General features: G+C 40.3%; 1 protein-coding gene and 1 long non-coding RNA gene across 2 annotated transcripts in view; both read right to left on the bottom strand.

Moving 5' to 3' along the window:
* Nucleotides 1–10736, bottom strand: part of LOC130179618 (sodium- and chloride-dependent taurine transporter-like) — a 39533-nt gene extending 28797 nt beyond the window's left edge. Inside the window, exon 1 of the mRNA XM_056392581.1 lies at nt 10495–10736. The gene's annotated coding sequence lies outside the window, so the exon portion shown is untranslated. The remainder of the gene's footprint in view (nt 1–10494) is intronic.
* A 4440-nt stretch (nt 10737–15176) lies between these two features.
* Nucleotides 15177–19793, bottom strand: part of LOC130176413 (uncharacterized) — a 62729-nt gene continuing 58112 nt past the window's right edge. Inside the window, exon 3 of the long non-coding RNA XR_008828862.1 lies at nt 15177–15469. This is a non-coding gene — a long non-coding RNA (uncharacterized LOC130176413). The remainder of the gene's footprint in view (nt 15470–19793) is intronic.

The raw sequence follows: 19793 nt of genomic DNA on the forward strand, positions 1-19793 counted from the left end.
AATGCTACCAGGCAACCACAGTGTGGCAGTAGAGATAAGAAGAATAAATAATAATCAAGATTATTTTGATCATGAATATTGAGATCACGATTATTGAACACGATTACTCATTGACTTTGGAAACACCACGCATTTATTACTAAAAACTTTTTAACAGTGGACTTTTTTTAACTTTAAATACAATTCAACAGAAAAACAAAAAAAAGATATAAATAAAAAATAACAAATATATAAATATATACATAATACAAAAACTAATAAAAATAAATTATGATGTAAAGTTATTGTACTTCCACAACCTACTGAAAACTCCTAAACATATATTTAACATTTTGATAAAATATATTCAACATAATCCGCTCAGTAACTAACGTAACTTACGCCGCTAACTTGTGTCGCTTACGTACGCCGAGACGTGACCAGGAAGTCGAAGTTGTTGCGAAACAGAATGCAGCACAAATAATAATTGTTTTATCTGGATTATCTTGTTTTCATAATCGTTGGAAGACAAAATAAAAAATAAAACTAGATTCATCTCCCAGCCCTTGTAGAGATGAGTCCAGTCTGTTCAACATCACCTTGTTTGGCCTTCAGAATAAAATAATTAGTGTCTAACTCTGTGCATCAGCTGCAGCTCGTGGACTCTCAGCTCATGTTGCTGCCTCTCAGATAACAGCGCTCAGAAGTGGCGGATGCACCACATTTTGTTTGGACTGAGACTGACTTTTTTCCAGGTCAGTGTCTGTGACGTTATTTAGTGCCAGCTCAGATCAAATGGAGTCACTGTGATCTGGCCACATGATCTAAACTATAGACGGGACACAGCAGCAGTGATACTGAATAACAGACGAAATAGGCCAACGGATTAGGGTTGGGTTCTGATAGCTGCTTTTATTTTGGAAGAGATTCAGAGCCTCCTTCCTTAATGTCACAATCTAACGACTCCCTTATCAAATGTTTTCTTTATTAGCAAAGAGCAAAGTACACGTTGCAGCTGAATGTGAAATTCAGCTATGATAAGGTCTGCCCGAATGGAATGCATCTAAATCACTATTAAATAAATAAATACACATATCAATACAGCTGTGAAATAAATCCTGAAATATATATATATATATATATATATATATATATATAATGTAAATATGAATAAATACATAAGTCAATGAATAAATAAATAGCTATTTATTTCAAAAATGACATTTTTATTTATTTTGGGGGACTTTTATTTTATAATCCAACATCTAAAAGTCTCACAATAAAAGTCCCCTGAAATAAATAAAAAGGTTTTGTTGTTTTTTTTAAAAAGAAAAAGCTCTTTATTTATTTACTCACTTATACATTTATATTTACAATTATTATTATTACTATTATTATTATTATTATTATTACTTCTACATTTATTACCTAACTTATGTATTAGGGGATTTATTTCACAGCTGAATTTATTCATTTATTTATCTAATATTGATTTAGAGCCCATTCCATATGCCCCAACTACAAATGACTGTTTCGATCACTTCCTCAAAACTAAGGCAAATGATCATGATCAAGTGTTTCAGCTTCAACCAGTTAAAATGTTCATTTAATGGTTTGAGTCAGTTTGTTTTTGTGAGAAATAAATTCAAATGGAGAGATGAAGTATAACTAAACTCTTTTCTTCTTCCTCCCTCCCCTCCTCATTAAAAGTATTAAACATGACTCTGCGATTGGTCGGATGTCTGAGCAGGAAGACGATCAGTGCCACAATGACACAACAAGAGCTGTAAATTTCCACCTGACAGTGGCCGTGAGACAGAGAGAGAGATGGGGGGTGGGGAGTCAGGGGGGAGAGACAGACATACTTAGAAGTCAGCAGATGTCTGTCACAGTGGAAAATGTCACGTCTTTATCTCTTTCCATCTGCCAGGCTGCTGTGCCCTCAGCTTTCCTCCTTTTGTCTCACCCATTCATTCACTGTCTGACTCTCTAACTGATATTTACACAGGGCACGACTGGGGGCGCGATTACACAGCAGATAAACCCCCTATGGTTTCTTTCTCTTACTGTTTACACATACATACATTTTGTTTTCCATTCAAATGACGTCTCTACCATGAACACACTCTCCACACAGGAGCTACGTTTACCTCAAAGTTGAAATAAAAACACCTTTTTCATCAAAAACATATCCCATTGTGTGTCCAAGTTTCCCTCAGACAAGTTAATGATTTCACAAACAGACACACACTCGTTTGTCTTCATGACTAACTTCCTACACAGTTAATTAATAACACTAAGAGGAAACTGAAAGCACTCGCTGCATGTGCGTGTGTGCAAGTATTTCCTGCTGAGAGAGACAGTGGACTCCATTATGTTGGTGACACACTGTTAACATCAGTAGATAGTAATGGCCGTGAGTGGTAGTGATATGACTTCCAGTATATCCTGCAGCGTCGACCACAGACGGTCAGGAATCACTGATACTTATAGAAAACAGCTTAATGAAATTATGTTAAATAGAAAAGGTTGGACTCTATTACATGATTTTCCAGGATCTGAATGAATTATAGTTTCAGAAAAGTTTAAATTTTAGGCACAAAAAATCTTTCGCTCATTCAAAAAGGTAAGCTAACGGCAAGTACGCTGTATTTTGATTTATGGATGTATTCTAGTGTAATTGCCTCAATTTTTGTGCAGCAAAAAAAACAAATTAACTTCTCATGTCCAGGGTGTCTTCAGCAAATAAATGAAATTCAGAACAAACAAAAAGATTCACAATCCTTGGAGACGATGACGTAACGTACAACACTGGGAAAGCAAAGGAACCCAGGATTGAGCCTTGTGGCACTCCGTGCAAGGTTTTAGTAACTCTGCACCTGTATGACAACTACCAATGAAATTATAAGTAAAAATATGGGCTTGTTTACACTGGGGACAACACAATGTGACAATAAACTCCTTTTCTGTTTTTCTCTGATCTCTAATTTCTTTACTTATACAAGAAAAACATCAAGCTGCAAACACCAGAACACTAAACAAGCGTTTGTATTTTAAAAAGGTTTATCTCTCGGCCTTGAGCCTTATTTTCACACTGAGCTCTTCTTTCTTTGTCACTGGATTGGAAATAACTCCTGATATTCTACAAACACATAACAATATCTGTCCTGAACAAGAAGAGGAAGAAATGGGAGATAGGGATGAGGACGATGATTAAATTTGAAGAGATACACTGTAGAAGATCAATAAAAAGATCAACAATCACGGCTGATGCACATTAATATCAATTATTAAAGAAATAATCTGTTATTTACTTTATGTTTCTTGAATCCTCAAAGGTTTTTTTAGGTAGTGATCTGTTTTGTGTTACAAATTTTTATTTTGTTAAAAGGAGCTATTTGTAAGTTCTGCTATTGCCACAGAGCTAACGTTAGCATTAGCATTCTGTTTACTGACCAGTCCGGAAGAAACATTGTGAGCTCAGCATCGAACTTCATTCCTTTACTCACTTGTACTAAGGTTAGCATGCTAACCAGCTAGCTCCAGTCTGGCCGGACCATGTCATCACTTTCTGATACAGAGTCACTGCAGTGTCTAGGCTGCCTTGAAGAAGTAGCTGCTCTTGTCTTGTAAACACTACAATGGCTGAAGCTCTGGGCAAGACTGGTGAGTAAACAGCTGTTAATGCTAAAAATCTACTGTAGTTCTTCTGAATAACACTGTTCTCCACAGAACATGCACTTGCTTCTTGTTTCAACAAAGAGTCACTGTGCTTGTGATGCCTTTTTCACTGCTGAAAAATATTCATGGCCTTAATTTGAAAAACCAACACCAAGTAGAAACCGTTGCCATCCTGCACATTTGAAGAACAAGGCTTTAAAAGTCCAGAGTACCTACCGGTGTCAATACTTGGCATGAATCTGTTGGGTTCAACTGAGCCTGGTGCTAACAAGTGGACCGAGCACCATCAGGTTCTGTGTTGTTGTGAAGAACAACATGAATAACTGGGTTCTCACCGGGTGGAAAGAATGAAGCAGCCGAAATGAGTCGTCTTTGCAGGGTGGTTGGCTCTACCCTTGGAAACATGGTGAGGAATCCGGACATCCTTTTTGAAAGAAGTCAGCTTAGTTGGATCAGGGATCTGAACCTCTGTGGAGGTGTCCAACTGAGTGGAAACCCTTGAGCAGAACCAGAACACACTGGAGGGATTATATATCCTGTCTAGGAGGTCGATGGTTCCAATTGCTCCGGAAAGAGCTGGATGATGTGGTTGGGGTGAAGGACACATGAGGTACCTTGCTTAGTGGACTACCAACACAAGAGAAGTTCTAGATCCAACTGGATGGATGAAGTGTTGAGCAGCTGCCAAGACTGATCAGCCCTGAGGAAACCCAAAATCTCTCCGTTCTGTTTTCAAGTTTGATTATCAGACAAGAATTTGCAGATTTCAAGTAAACACATTCGTCTTGTGCAAGTTATGAAAGTCATCGGAGTTACTGAGAAAAATTCTCAGACGACAGCGGAGATGTACGAGCAGGAAATGTTGATGTTGCTCTGTTGCCTCCAGAGCGACCTCCAGAGAGCGAGGGCGGCCGTGGGAACCACGAGGAAACGTCGGACGATTTAAAGCTCAGGCCAAAAGCTCAACGTAAAACATAAGAGACTCATTGTCTGCTGTGTGTGTGTGTGCATGTGTGTGTGTGTGTGTGAGATCACTGGACCCAGACTCTGGACTCACTTACAGTGACTTCAGAACCCAGCCAGCACCACACACACACACACACACACACACACACGCACACACACACTTACACACACACACGCACTTACTTCACTCCCTAACCACTTACATAACACACTCTCCTATTTTAAGACCATGTACATTTCCACTGGGCTGACCGCCTATTAAATCTACCCCCCCTCCTCCTCCTCTTCCTCCTCCCCCTCCTCCTCCTCCTCTTCCTCCTCCCCCTCCTCCTCCTCCATGGTCTCTGCTCCACATTTCTCCTCCTTCGTTCTTTCTCCTCCTCCTGTTTTTGTTTTAGTCACATGTCAATAATGCGTGTTTCATTCTTGGACCATTGAGGTCTTCAGCTGATGAACAGTGATCTGAGTCATTGGATTCTCATCTGACGGACGACGGACATGATTATTTTGTCAGATTGAATATTTTATTAATCCAATATTCCACAGGAATCTTCCCAACCAGACATTACTCCAAAGAAACTGATACTACACAAAAGTGATGCGTCCTCGCCTCCTCTTGCCCCTGTTTTACATTCAGACTTCAGATACACTGAGTCTGAAGTCATTCGTTGCACAAATCAGTTCAGTTCTTGACTACCTAACGCCGGAATGTAGTACAATGAATTCTGGGTAAATTAATTATAAATTATTATTGCCTCATCCACTCAGACTAGTTCGAGGTTACATCCCTGTTTATCCAGAGTCATAGAAAATATTAAATGTTTGTATGAAGTCTTGAGTTATGGCGAAAAAGTGTTTTGTGAGGTCACAAAGACGTTGACCTTTGACCACCAAAATCGAATCCGTTCGTCCTTAAGTCCTAGACGACATTTTTGCCAAATTTGAAGACGTTCTGTGAAGGAGTTACTGAGATATCGTGTCCACAAGAATGAGACGGACGGACAACCTGAAAACAATATGGCTGCCGCTCTGACTTGGGCCTGAGTTAATCTGGGGGTAAGGAGTCTAATGTTTTTGTCTTAAAATGAGTCTCTGTTTATTTCCTACTTCCTTCCTTCCTTTTCTTTTTTCCCCTCTGTCTCCATCCGTCTTTCTGCTTCCTCTCCTCTTTCTTGTTCATTCACTCATTAACTTTTAATCAATATCTGCTCCCACCCACTCATTCTCCACATCGTCTTTAAATTCCTTTCTTTTACCTCCTTCCTTTGCATCCTCCTTTTCCTTTTACTCTTTCATTTTTAGAGAAAGTTATTGTGAGTGTAACTGAGTGAGGAAGAGAGAAACGGAGCGACAGAATAAAAGAGGGTGAACAAAAGGAGCTGGTAAAAGTTAACTGGGAAAGAGTACGTGGAAATCGGAGGGAGGGGGGGTAAAAAGAAAAAGGGAGGGGCACATAGACACAGATACAAACAGCAGTTACTAAAAATTAAACGTATCACAGACAGAGACAAAAATAGATGAAAGAGTGAGAGCACAGAGACGTCCAGAGTGAATGTGAGAGACGACAGAGATAACAGGACATAAAGTGTAAAAGGTTAAAAACAGAGCGCTGCATGCCTTTCACTCTTATCTAACTAGAGTCAACAGTCGCTGTTGATTCTTGCTAACTTTTTGTTTTTTGCAGCTCAGGTTAGAGCAGGTCACCCGTCCTGTTTACACACTGCAAAGCATTCGTCAAAACCACACACTTAAGACTGTCACATTATGACTTCTCATACCATTATCTAACCAACACTTCAGCATGTGAAGTATCAGAATCACTCCAACCTTTCCAGGAGGTCAGGAGGGTTTTTACCCTGAAGCTGCAGTTTATCAGGAACTTCTTTTGTTCTGCAAGGATACACCAGCTTTTTTAATTTTTTTTATTTTCTTTTTAAATCTCTTTCACCCAGTATTCATGTCACGTTACAGAAATGGGAAGTACAAATAGCTGACTTCACACGAACACTGTGGACTCTGATGAAGACTCGGCTGCCAGTAAATCTGAGTCATGAGATTCTTAAAAAACAAAAAGATGAAGTGCTCTGACGTCGCCAGCAGATGGCGCTTAAATACATGTATAATTACCATCAGTAGAGCTATAACAGAGGAACTTGTTGGTTATTTATTCATTTATTTTCATTTTTTTAACCTCATTTTATTGCTCGGTCTCTATATAAACTGTTCTTAGTGGTGTTATTGTTTTTTGATCTGAATAAAATGTTTTTCTTTGACTTTAGATAAACCATAAATCTTATCACTGTTGTTATTAACGTTAGTAGAAGTTTTACTGTTTTTTGGATTTGTTATTTTCTTCTTCTTTTCATGATCAATCAACTGAAGCAATACCAGAAACAATTGTAAATCTAAATATGAATCCATATTCATTTGTATTTTTCCCCTCACAGTATCTGCTGCCGTTGCATGGCGCTTGCAGTTTGAGTGTTTGAAAGACGGGACACAGTCATTGAGGCATATTAGTGCTTTATAAAGCAGATGATGGAAGTTTATGATTTTCTGCACGAAGCACAAATCCATCGCTCTCGGTGCTGCCATCTAGTGGCGACACGGAGAACAGCGCTGCAGAGAGCAACAGACACTACAGCCAGTTTCACCAGGACCGTCTCATTCCGTCAGTGTAATTTCAATAAGACAAGATCAAAACCTGGTATATGACTGAATCACGTCGTAGGCTGTTATAACATGACGTTTTTCTGTTTCTGTTGTCACGACAACGGAACAAGCTTGAAACAGTGACTGAAACGCAAACGAACCATTGAGACGACATGTTAACCAGCAGTTACGTCCAAGCTGCTGCTAAAGTCCTGACTTTAAAGACTGAGCCGAGATTTCAGCTGCAGAAGATCGCTCATGTCCGTGTGTCGTGTGGTCAGCGGAGAGGGGCGTGTCTGTGGCGGGAAAGCCTGACCTTGTGCTAAGCTACAGGAAGTAGCTATGGTTTGTCCAAGAAGTTTCTAGATTTGTCGTTAAAGGGTCTCAAAAGAAGATTATGTCGCAACAAAGGCGCCGAGTTGGCAGCACTGTTTGCTCACGACAAATCATTTTGAAAGATCTACGACCAATGGTGTAATATTATCACTCAGTCAGTCAGTTAGCGACATTTGTTCAGGCAAAATTGTCTCCTAAATACCAGAAGAATTACGATTCTCGGACAGAGATAAAACTCGACACTGTGAAGAATAATTTGAATTTCTTTCATCTGAATAAAGTAGAAATGCTTCTGATAAAACATCCTCCACCCACTCGCTTGTTGTGGCGAATCAGTTTTGCTCAGTTGTCGTCAAACTGTAGATTTCTCGTCCACGTCAACTGAAAGTTGAGTTGGCAGTTAATTCTTGATATCGGTCCGCCCACCTTTCATTAAATATTCACTTTGAAAGTTTCTACTTCCTACTTCTGGTTCGGGGGAAGAATCATGCATTGAAGTCCAACAACTCAACCAAAGGCCCGCCCACTCGCTTGTTCTGGAACTTTCTGGTGATTTCACATGGTCTTCCTCAGCAGTCGTCATTAAACTGCATATAAACAAACTTTCCATGAAATCTGTCAAAGTGCTTCTGCTCGCCACTTCCTGTTTCTAGTTGACGATCAAGTTTTGATGCACAGATCTGGACGCTCCAACATCTCTTTGGCAAACCGGTCCAACAGCCTGAAGAGGACATTCACCCGTCCATCATCCTGACACTGCACAGAGATGTGCACTTGATATCAGGCTACAGAATTTAGCCTGGCCCTCCACTGGTGCGAGCTGTAAATCAACACTAGCTGCCAAGGTGAAAGGAATCTTTCAAAGCTGCCAACCACAGTTTACTCGCTGCTCAAGCTACAAGTGCAACACAGTTTTACAAAATCATATGAGATTAAAGGGGCAGCTGTAATGACACTGAAGACGTTGTGTACTGAGAGGAGTGTGCAGGTCAGGGACTGGTGCTGGTTAATATGTAGAGCGGTAGTGAAGGTCCGGCCGCAGCTGAAGTCAAGGACGCGCGGCCGTAAAAGTTTGGCATCAGCTCCGCTCGAATAACTGGGTGATGTTTTTATTCACTGTCACCGACGGCTCAGTTTTCATCTGAAGAAGCTACTCTGGAAATGCTGCCGTGCCTGTGGCTGAGATTTCACCAACACACACACACACACACACATTCCACTAACCTCAGGTTACTGACTTAATAAATGATTTAACAACAAACAAGGCTGCAGTTAATACAGCAGCGTTCAGTGCTGACAGAAAGACAAACAGACTGACAGGAAGACTACCAAGCAAAACTACAGAATTCCTCCATTTTCACTGAAATGAATGCAACACCAGACTCGGGGCGAGGGTGATACATCTATCCAGCCCATGAAAACTCAACTGCAAACAAGCGATCGGAGCCTTTTCCCCCTTAAATGCAAACATGGTCCCCCTCAAAACCAGGCAGGGTTGAGGTTGGAGAGCACGGGGTTAACTCAGAATCCAATTTGTTCAGGTTTCACTTCACTGAGAATCAGTCTAAATATTAGAAATGAGTTTAATTGCAAGAACTAAAATTCAAAATATGGATTTTTATCATCTGTCTGAATGTTTTGTGCGATGCTCTACACTAAAAAAAAAAATTCTGTCAGACGTTACGCTCTGAGCGCTGACATCTCTGGGTAATTTTCCAATGTTGAAACGGATCCAAAATGGAACCAGCTACCTGCTATCACAACCCGACCACACTCTGACACTTGGCACTTTTTCACATTCAGACACAAGAATGAAAACAACCCACAGCGACAACTCAAATACATATAAAGGCAAAGCTGCACAAACTGTACGTAGAGATGTGCGTTTGAGAAATGGTGCATTTGATGTCTGATGTGCACTACATGTTGAAAACAGAAAATTGTGCAAAATATAAGATACTTTTTTAGTGCATATTGAAACAAAGCCTCCTGACACTTTCCAACATCTCATCTTCACTGTCACAACAAGTGGTTAATCACCGAGGCCGAGTTAAAGAGGAAGCGAGACAAAGGTAGAGAGAGACTATGAGGAAGAAGAGAAAGAGAGAGAGAGAGAGAGAGGGAGGCTCGTGGTTCGGAGAAGCAGCGCACGATGCGCAACGTGCGCCTGACGAGCAGCATCCCCGCCTTCTCACCGCGCCGAGCGCCTCACTTCCCCTTTTCAGGCGGAGTAGCTCAATAACGGAATTAAATGAGGTGAAGTTGAAATAATACATGAGAGCTAATTCATTTAATTTCCACAGACTGCAAATCTATAACATGTGTGAACTGACTGCGGCTCTACGGAAGAAAAAGAACACGAAAGTCTTAAAAATGGTCTGATCCACATCTGAAACAAAACCAAGAATATGAATAAAATGAACAATTAAAAAGATCCTTTCAAAGCCAAACACACGAGGGAAAATACAAATAAAACAACATGTGATGGCATCAGCCGCGCTCGTGCTGCATTTAAAGCTTTTAAGAAAAACAGACAAAATCCAGCAGTTCTCCTTCCACGCGCAGAGAAACAACAGCATTTCTCCAAATTCCCATTCGGGAAACATCCTTAAATTCACAGCAGCTGCAGCCCGACAGCCACCAAACACAACTACTGGCCGTCCACTCCGTTTCTTTCCTAAAAACCCATTAATGCGCATTAACTCTTCTTAATTGGTTTTCTTTGTTTGCAAAAACCTGCTTTCATTCATCCACAATGAAGACACAAATAAAAGCCTCAAAATCTTATTTCTAATAAAAAATCATAAAAGAGCAGCGCAGTAATCCCGCCCTGGCTTTGCTTTATAGGTGTGTAACGAGGATGTCGTTTTTTTCCGTTACCTGCTCTGTTGATGTGATTTTGTATTTTATTTTGTCCTTTTAATGTCCTTTGAGCGCGGTCCCTTGTCCGGTTCGTCTTGTCCGTGTCCTCCGGTGTCCGTGAGAGCGACTGAGGGCTGGACGCGTCGGTAGCCTATATTTTAGCCTATTTATAAGCCTCTCTTTCTGACATTTGTCTCTTAAAACGGGGGGACCGGAGACATCAGCGGCAGTGGAAAATCACCGGCCTGCCTCCTCTCAGAGCAACAGGAGAGCCGTGTGTCTGATGCCTTCACGGACCGCAGATAACATCGGAATTAGTACACGTGCTGGCTGTATAGACTGTTTACTGCCATGTTTTTTTTTTGGCTTCAGATGAAGGTTTTGCTCCTGATTCAAACTGAACTTTGAAATGCATCAGTGTTAAAGATGTTTCGCACTTTACATTGATGTCGTCACAGTTTCATCTTTCAGGACCTGCTGTTGTTGTGTGAGCTGCTTCTTCAAAAATGAAAAGAGTTTAAATAAAAGTTAAAAGGCATTAAATGGAATATAAAGATAGCACCAATATGATAAAGAAGATGATCAGTTGGACACATCTGTGTGAATTATCCAAAATCAATGCACGCCAGCAGCAGTAAACGGAAACATGCCTCGTGCACTTTCCCCCCTCATCAAAAGCAGCTCTGTTCCAGTTCATTTCCTCATCACCTTCCAACCACTAACATTCAAAAACCGTTTGAAAAACTAAAACAATCTCCGTCTCACTCGGCGAAGTGGAGATTTACGAGCCGCAAGTGAACGCAGCATTAAGGAGCATTAAAGTGGCAGTTCTCCCCACCCATTTCACGAGCTGGTTGGTTGGTATCTAAACCGGCTCTCACGGGCACACGCTCAGAATCTAATGCGCGCTCCTGGATACCTCACCACCACCAGCCCACCAGGCGCGCGCACCGAGAGCAGGCGCTGGGGTGCACGCGCGGCAGTGGAAATAAAGAAGCACAGTGTGAAGAGTCCATGCAGTAGCAGAGAAACAGCTGCAGCTGGTTCTTACTTAAATGCATAATGTACAGCAGTGTCCCAGTATACAGCTGTGTGATCACGTTTTGTTTTATAATATTATAATATTTATTATTTTGTAGCTTTATTAGCATTTTAGCCCTGAGGCATCACTTCAGCAGCTGGTTTATTATGAATCTCTTTAATCATATTTTGAATGGCTGCAGTTTGTAGACACTTTACAGCAATACCACCTTAACAAACAAGGCTGGACTGGGATTAAAAAAATCAGGTTTTGGCATGTAGACCTACCACAATCAGTCCATCACACATCACTCACCTGAACGTGTAAACCAACCCCGCCACTCCCCAGAAACACTAAAGCCAGGCAACGAGTGAGAGGGAATCAAGGAGGATTAAGGGGGAGGAAGCATAAATACCTTCAGAGAGCGCCGCTGCAAAGTTGTTAACTCCACTGTGATGAATCCCAAAACAAGAGTCCTGCGTGTGAGAGAGAGAAAATAGACACGATAAACGATTGATTTAGTGATTAATCAGTGTTTTCCAGACAGAGCAGCGCTGAATAAACTGTAATCAGGTGAAATCCCTCAATGAATCCTCTAAAACACTGATCCTGGGGTTCAGTATTTTTATAATCATTTTAATCATTTCATTCCACTTCATTAGGCTAGAAGAGCAGATTTCTCAATATACAGGCCTATAACTAATAACATAATTATACAATCAGGTAAAGGTAACAATATTAATTAATTAATTAATTAATTAATTTAATTTCTAAACACCCAGACAGAAGCTGTAGCTCCAAACTCAGACATTTTAGCCTGTAGGCTAATAAATAACAAAAGCTGCTAAACGCTAACTCACTGTTAAGAATGATAAATGTGGATTAACAAATATTTTGTTCACGCCCTGAAGATTCATAAAGGGGTTTAATTTAATGAGTGAACAGTGTCCTCTGTTACAGAACAGCTGATGTTCACCATCATTTTCCTACACTGACTGTGTCCTGCTATAAAGACTTAATGGTTCCTAATGGTATTCTTAAGGAGCTGATATGTTTTGTATAATATTCCTTTGGCAGGTAACGTCTCTGTTGCACTTAACATTAAATTGAATCCGTGTTATCACCATCAGACCTTTGGGTATTTACTGTGCTGTACTATGTGGAGTGTTGGTGCTTTGTGACAACATACATTACTATAACTCTCCTAATGATTTTGTACTTCCTGCTTCTTTCTGCACGTCTTCTTCTGGCTGAACTAGTGTTAGGATCCTTCCTTTAAACTGGCCGTAAACATATCATATGTCCATTTGTGCTGTTTCTACTGTTCTCAGACTCACTGCAGGTCCTGCATAAAGAACACTACACCTTGAATAACAGGAATAACAGGACACAGAGCAGAACACAATTAAACTGCTTGCTTATTATTATTCGATAAATATTGAATCAGTGTGTTAGTGAGAGGTTTCCAGCTTCACTCCCTGTCATCACACATGCTGAACAAGCTGATTAAGAGACAACTTTTACCGGTTTGAGATGATAAATCACAGTTTAATTTGCTGGTTTACCTTCTACTGCTTCCTCTTAACACTGAGGATAGAGTTTCCACACACATCTGCACATGTGTCTTCACAGAGAGATATCGCTTCCACTTCATTATCTTTCTAATTGACGTCTATTTTTAGCTTTAAATGGTCAAGCTGCTGGTCGTGATGGCACGCCGCTGGCTTACAGTCCTAATAAGATTTGCTGCAGGCACACTACAGTTTGATATACTGTATATTAATGGGCAGCGGAGGTCTGACCCTTTGTTGACCCTGTAATCTTTTCTCCGGCACATTTCCTCTTACACCACGACAAGCGATCTTGAAAAGGTTAGTGTGAGATTCCGATGGCTGGGAGCGGATTTTGACTAATAACTCCGACCAGTCGGGTCTTATGACACTTAAACTTTACACTGACCGGGTTTTCTCTGCCTTTTCCCAACCTCTACTGTTTCCACTGGTTTCATTGTCAGGTGCAAGTGTTTTTCCCTTCTTACAAGTCAGCTTTGCATTTTGAGCTTTCATGAGGACAATCAGACCGGATAAGGTCAAACGAGACTTTCAGCGGAGAGCGTTAATGTCTTCCCCTGTTGCCGTCTGCAGGCCGAGCGTTTTCAGTGTTACCAAGGAAGTGAGCAGTGGGCCGGAGTTTGGAGAGTGATTTGAATACTTGGACAGATGCTGAGGCAGGCACAACGTGTGATGAGGGAAAGAACGAGTACAATAACACAGGCTTGTTTACATATCTGATACTAAATTCAAATAACAGGGAAAGCACATAAAAATGATTACCCAACCGGTCAGGTGTCCACTGTGTTGCAGCGCCTGCAGCCGGCCTGCCTTTGTTTAGGCTATGTTCACTCTTTTAACTGAATATATATATATATATATACATATACTGTATATATATATATATATTCCAAGTGTAACACAAAGTAGTGTTTGATCTGCGTTCAGCTCCACCTTCCTGCCTCCTGGCTGTTTTGAGAAGCTGTTCACTGATGCCATGATGGATAATAAATGGATATAGATGTAAATGGAGTGACTGGTTTATATCTCTGAGAGCAATGTGTCGACAACCGGCGTTTACCTCTGTCCTACAAACTCTTTATATCCGCATGTTATCTTCACCCTGGACCGGGACTGAATGTCACTCCTCCGCTGTTTTTCAAACACTATCTTACTACTGAATTTACACTGGCTTCATGACTGAGAGTAACCTCCAAGGTGTACGTTATGATTGTGAGACGGAAATGAGGAAATGAGGTTAATGTACCAGACTGAGCAAGAAAAACACATTCAAGGGCATTTGTAAAATAATCTAAACAGTAGAATTAAGAGATTAGACAAACCTGGAAGTTTAAGACATGAATACAGGAATAATTAAAGTTAAGAAACATTAAAGAGGAGTCTAAATCTTTAAAATGCAGGACTAAGAATTTCAAGTAAACATGTAAATCTGTAAATACCCATCAGTCTCAGCTGATGTGAAAATAAATATTCCTTCAGCTGAACAGGATTCAGTACAAGGAAAATGATTTGTATGAACAAATTTCAAGTTTTATTAAAATCTGTATAATCAACCCCCGATAAGCAAGTGAGATTTTTCTGGGAAGAAAGAAAAAAATTTGGATGGAACTTTGAAAATTAAAAAAAAAAAAAAAAAATCTATTATGAGGTTTGTTTATTCAGGTGAAAAACAGAAAAATGTAGAAAAAAACATTTCCCCCCCAAATTTTTTTTTCCTCAAAAAAATCTGCAGGGAATTTTTTTGTGGAATTGGAAATAGAATGTGAAATTTTTTTTTTCATTTTTCTTTTTTTTCTTCAAAAAGAAAGTTCAGTTGCCTCGAGGTTTTATTCATACAGACAAAAAAAACCTGAAAATGATCCTTTAGGAGCTTCGTAGTTCAATGACACAGAGTCATTTAGATTATTCAATATGAAACGAATGTATTTGTTGCTGATGATGAGCTGATGCTCTTTACAAGCTAAAGACAATTATATTCCATAAGTTTTATGGAAGTTTTTTTGTTTATTAGTGCTGCCAGGTCACTCACTCACTCACTCTCTCACACACACACACACACACACACACACACACACACACACACACACACACACACCCCCATGCGCCCACAATGTAACTTTATCTACTTGGAGCAAATGGGAAGTGCCCATGTGTTGCTCAAGTTAACCACGAAACTGGCACGAAGTCGCTCGCAGCTCAAAGCAGCCGGGTGGAGATAAGGACGCTCTCTTTTCTTGTCTTTGAGAAAACGTTACGTCTCATAAATGAGAGAAAAAGTCGAGGGAAACGAAACAAACATGCAGCGTGATAAAAGTGCGGTTTTATTGAAATCATGTGACGAATCCTGAAACTGCAGCCGGGGGCGGGGACAGACACCATGACCCCGTTGACCTCACACCGTCTGTGAACACATATTAGCACAATTATAGAATACGGCAGAAATGAATTTACATTATTTGAATTTATATTGTTATGTATTTTATTATGTTTCATAACACTGAGGTTAAAATGGATTCATGTATTCACATCTGTCCGTATATCACATTCGTAATTCAGCAGACAACCGTCACAGTCGGAGCTTTCCTCCAATGAATAAGTGACATAGTGACTCTGACTGTTGCTTTGCACACGATCATAAAACAGGCAGAGCTGCCATCACAGCTCCTCACTGAACTCTCACCTCCTCGGCTTCCTGTCTGTTTCTGTCTCCTGCACTCAGATGTGATTTTACCATATCACCTCATGTTTTCACTGTTTACACTGATTGTGTTTGCATTGGACGTTTCCTACTTTTTATCCCATAATAATCGGCTTTGTCCTGCTTTTACAGATTCTCTTTAATGGCTATTTTCATCTCTGAAAATTAGTAGTTTGGGTTATTTCCAGAAATGTTAATCAATGTACATTGTAAAAATAAATAAAATAAAAATATAGAATAGAAATAAAAAAAAGTTTTAGTCATGGTTTCACTTGCTGTAAAAGCATTCCCTGGTGGCATTTTAATCTTTTTGTACAAATGAAAAACATGAAATTATTGTATGAGTTCACCAGGTCGATTTTGTGCCTGGACTAAACCAAACTTTAACCATGAAAACTAGTGGCCAAATAACGTATTTTCTCAGTTAGTTTGAAGGACCTGAGGACTTGATTTGGCGTCAAACAGCGTTAAATAAACATTAAACTTCTGTAATTAGATTCGCTGATGTATGAAAACATGGTGGTTCGCTGGTTCAGCCTTTCTCCGGCTGCTGATTGACAGCCGGAGACGGCCCAGAAAACTTTTATGTTTAAATCTCTCTTTTCTCTGGTGGATTTAGTCACTGGTGGAAGATTTCTTATTTAAGTCGCAGTAACAACAACACAATATAAAAGGATCAGACGTCTGTTAGTGTTATTGTATAGCTGCATCATATTATAGGATTATTATCACTCATGTTAACACGCGCTGGTTAAGGTGGAGCTACGTCTACCTGCTTGTATTGTCTGTGTTAATGTTTAACATCTTAGAAACTGATCATATATTTTGTATTTAAACTTATAAACTTTAAAGTAACTGAGGATTATTTTCATCATGGATTCATCTGCCAATTATTTACCCATTAATCAAATGATGGTTTGACCTTTAAAATGTCAGAAAAGTTCAAAACTCAAACATTTTCATCAAAGAAAAGCTTATTGATTGTCTATTGATGCACTAATCAGTTAATTGACTAATGTTTCATGGTGCTGTGCGGTGTTTTGACTTGAATGTTGGTGAAACTCTGTGACCTTTGACCTCATGTGTTTGTTGCTGTCACCTGACTGCAGGAAAGTCAAGTGGCGCAATTAGTTTCAGAAAAACAACGTGAACATGAGATCATCAATTGCAGCAACATCAGCAACTGATGCTCAGATGACACACACACATAAACACACACACACACACACACACACACACACACACACACACACAACACACACACACACACACACACACACACACACGAGTAGAGCCATTTGATTTCTGTGACTTTTCTTTGCAAATGCAACTAACTCTACGACAAAGTAAAATACATATTAAATTATGTCAGTTTTCAAAAAATACTTGGCAGCTGATTGGATGAACCGTCTGTCCATCATATGATGTCATAGGAGAGAAGAGGAAACACAACAACAAGCCGCAGTCTGAGGAGCTTTTAGCTAGTTAGCATGTTGGTAGATGATTCCTGTCGTCTCTCTAAGGAAAGGAACTATTATGGTTATGAACATGTGTTGTGCACACTGAAGGGGGGTATCGGGCTGTTACAGCCGTGGAGTGGGGACAGTGTGCTGGTTACTTCTTTCCAGAAACGCTGTTATTGATGGAAAGAGCCAGAGTGTGTGGAGGTAGTCTTCAGTTGTGTTGAGTGTACGGTGAGTGCATATGTCAGCTTACTGTAAAGTCAGATGTTGGAGTATGTATTGATGGCTTTGATTGATTTGTTTGGATTTGGTGGGAATAGGAGAACATCGTCTGCACATGGGCTGATTTTATGTATTGTCCTATCAGTGCGGCTGCCTGTGATGTTGTTGTTTTGGCGGATTGCTGCTGCTAATGGCTTGAAAAAGAGAAATAGGAAAGTCTGGTGTCTCTGTGGTTTGTTTTAATCAATCTTATAAATGGGTTTTTATAAGAAACGTCCAGTTTACTTTGTCAAATTCTTTCTCTGCATCTGGTGAAAGGATGAGAGTCTTAGAGTCATTTTGGTGGGATATAATCTTCATTAAGGATTATTTTAAGAGGGTCTGCCTTTAATAAATCCTGCTTGATCTGGCTGATGAGACTACGATTCTATTCGTGTTTCTAGTGCTTTGCTGATGATTTTGATGTCGGTGTTTATTAAGGAGATGGATCTGTAACTTGTGCAATATCTACCTCAGACCTCCACTGGATGCAGCTGCATCCTGCTCTGGTTTTCAGCTCCATCACATCTCTATCAAGGTTTCATTTTCCCCCGAGCATCTGTTTCTGGAATATTGAATACAAGTTTGTGATACAAGACTTGGTTTTGATTTCTGTACCACAGAACGTTGTCTGAGTTTTTATTTTGCATCTATATTTCATAAAATTGAGTTTTTCTGTAAAGTCAGAACCATTCCCTGCAGACGAGACAGTCTCAGTCCAGACTGTTCTGGTCTGAGGTTCCCTGAAGGTGGAACGAGCCAACAAAGTCGATCAGAGCAGGAGCGTCCCTCTATCTTCAGACTAATACAGACTTTTTTATACATTAAAAAGTGAATTTAATGCTCTAAACAAATGACTCAGTGTGTATAGATACTGTAGAGGAGCGGACCCAGTGGACATGTTGTACTGGTCGGTATGGCAGCGGACACCATGGATCCTCTCAGAGCTGTAAACACAGACGAGAGTTTCTCCTCGTTCTATTTCTCACAGTTTCTTAGTTTCCTAGACGTTGATACACGTGTTGTTGTTCTGGGACTCTGAGATCTGTTAGTTAATAGAACACGTAACTATGCTGTAACTATGGTAACCGCACCTGTCAGTTCATGTACATGGGTTGGTGCCATTTTCTTTAGGCTGTAGGCTCCAGTGTTCTGGAGCTGAAAATCACATTTCACCAACTTTACCTCAAATGTTACTGCTCATGTGTTTTCTAAGAAATCTGTTCACATTTAAGAGCTTTCACCTGCCAAAACACACACACACACACACACACACACACACACACACACACACACACACACACACACACACACACACGCACACGCACACACACACAACAGACATACAACAGACTGGCAGGCAGATGTGGAGCAACTCCTGTGCTTTGGTGTTGTTTCTCTGCCTGTTATATAATCAAACACACAAACTGACTTTGAAAAGAATTGTTTCACTCAAATACACAAACAAACACACACACACGCACACACACACACACACACACACACACACACAGGTTCCTGAAAGCAACTTTGCATCATCCAAATGAGTCAGTTTGAAGATCGAGGAACCAAACATCCTGCTCGCTCTCCTATCAAATGAAGTGGTCTGGTCTGGATCATTAAGTATCACTCTGCAGGTCCACCTGTCCACCTGTCCACCTGTCCACCTGTCCTCCACAGCAGCGACACAGGAAATCAACCCAATAATGGGCCTATTTTCACCAACCATTACAACATCGTCAAACTGGTTGTGACACCGTGGTGCAAGAGTAAACAAATGAAACAAGACTGACGGTAGGAGAGCGAAAGATGCAAGGGCAAGAAAGTAGTTTTTTTTTTATAAGGGTGGGGAAGTTAATTTTGTAGCACCTTTCAACAACATTTCTACAGCAGGGGACAGCGGGGGTGGTTGTAACATTGTCAATTTCTCCAAGTTAGGAATCACCTGATTCACTCGACACCTGCTCAATTTAGTCCTTATTCCACATTTCGTGTAGTTAAACTCTTCAAACTTAAATCATGTTTATTGTGAGTCTATGTAAATATTATTCATGCTAGTTGTTAGTGTTAATGTTTAAGCTGTTAGCTGTAAGCTAAGCTAGTTCATGGCTACAACAGTCTGTCTTACCACCAACCTCCAAGACTGAAACATCAAGAACCAGAAGCTGCAGTTCCTCTAATGACCACTAGAGTCTGGCTCCAACAGTGAGTCAGTCCCCAGAGACTCCCATGTTAAAATGTCCAACTTTACAGCAGAAATAAACATGTTTACAGCCTGGTACATGGATTAGCTGGGATTTAGG

This window comes from Seriola aureovittata, chromosome 2 (genome assembly GCF_021018895.1).
Source record: "Seriola aureovittata isolate HTS-2021-v1 ecotype China chromosome 2, ASM2101889v1, whole genome shotgun sequence".
Classification (NCBI taxonomy): domain Eukaryota; kingdom Metazoa; phylum Chordata; class Actinopteri; order Carangiformes; family Carangidae; genus Seriola; species Seriola aureovittata.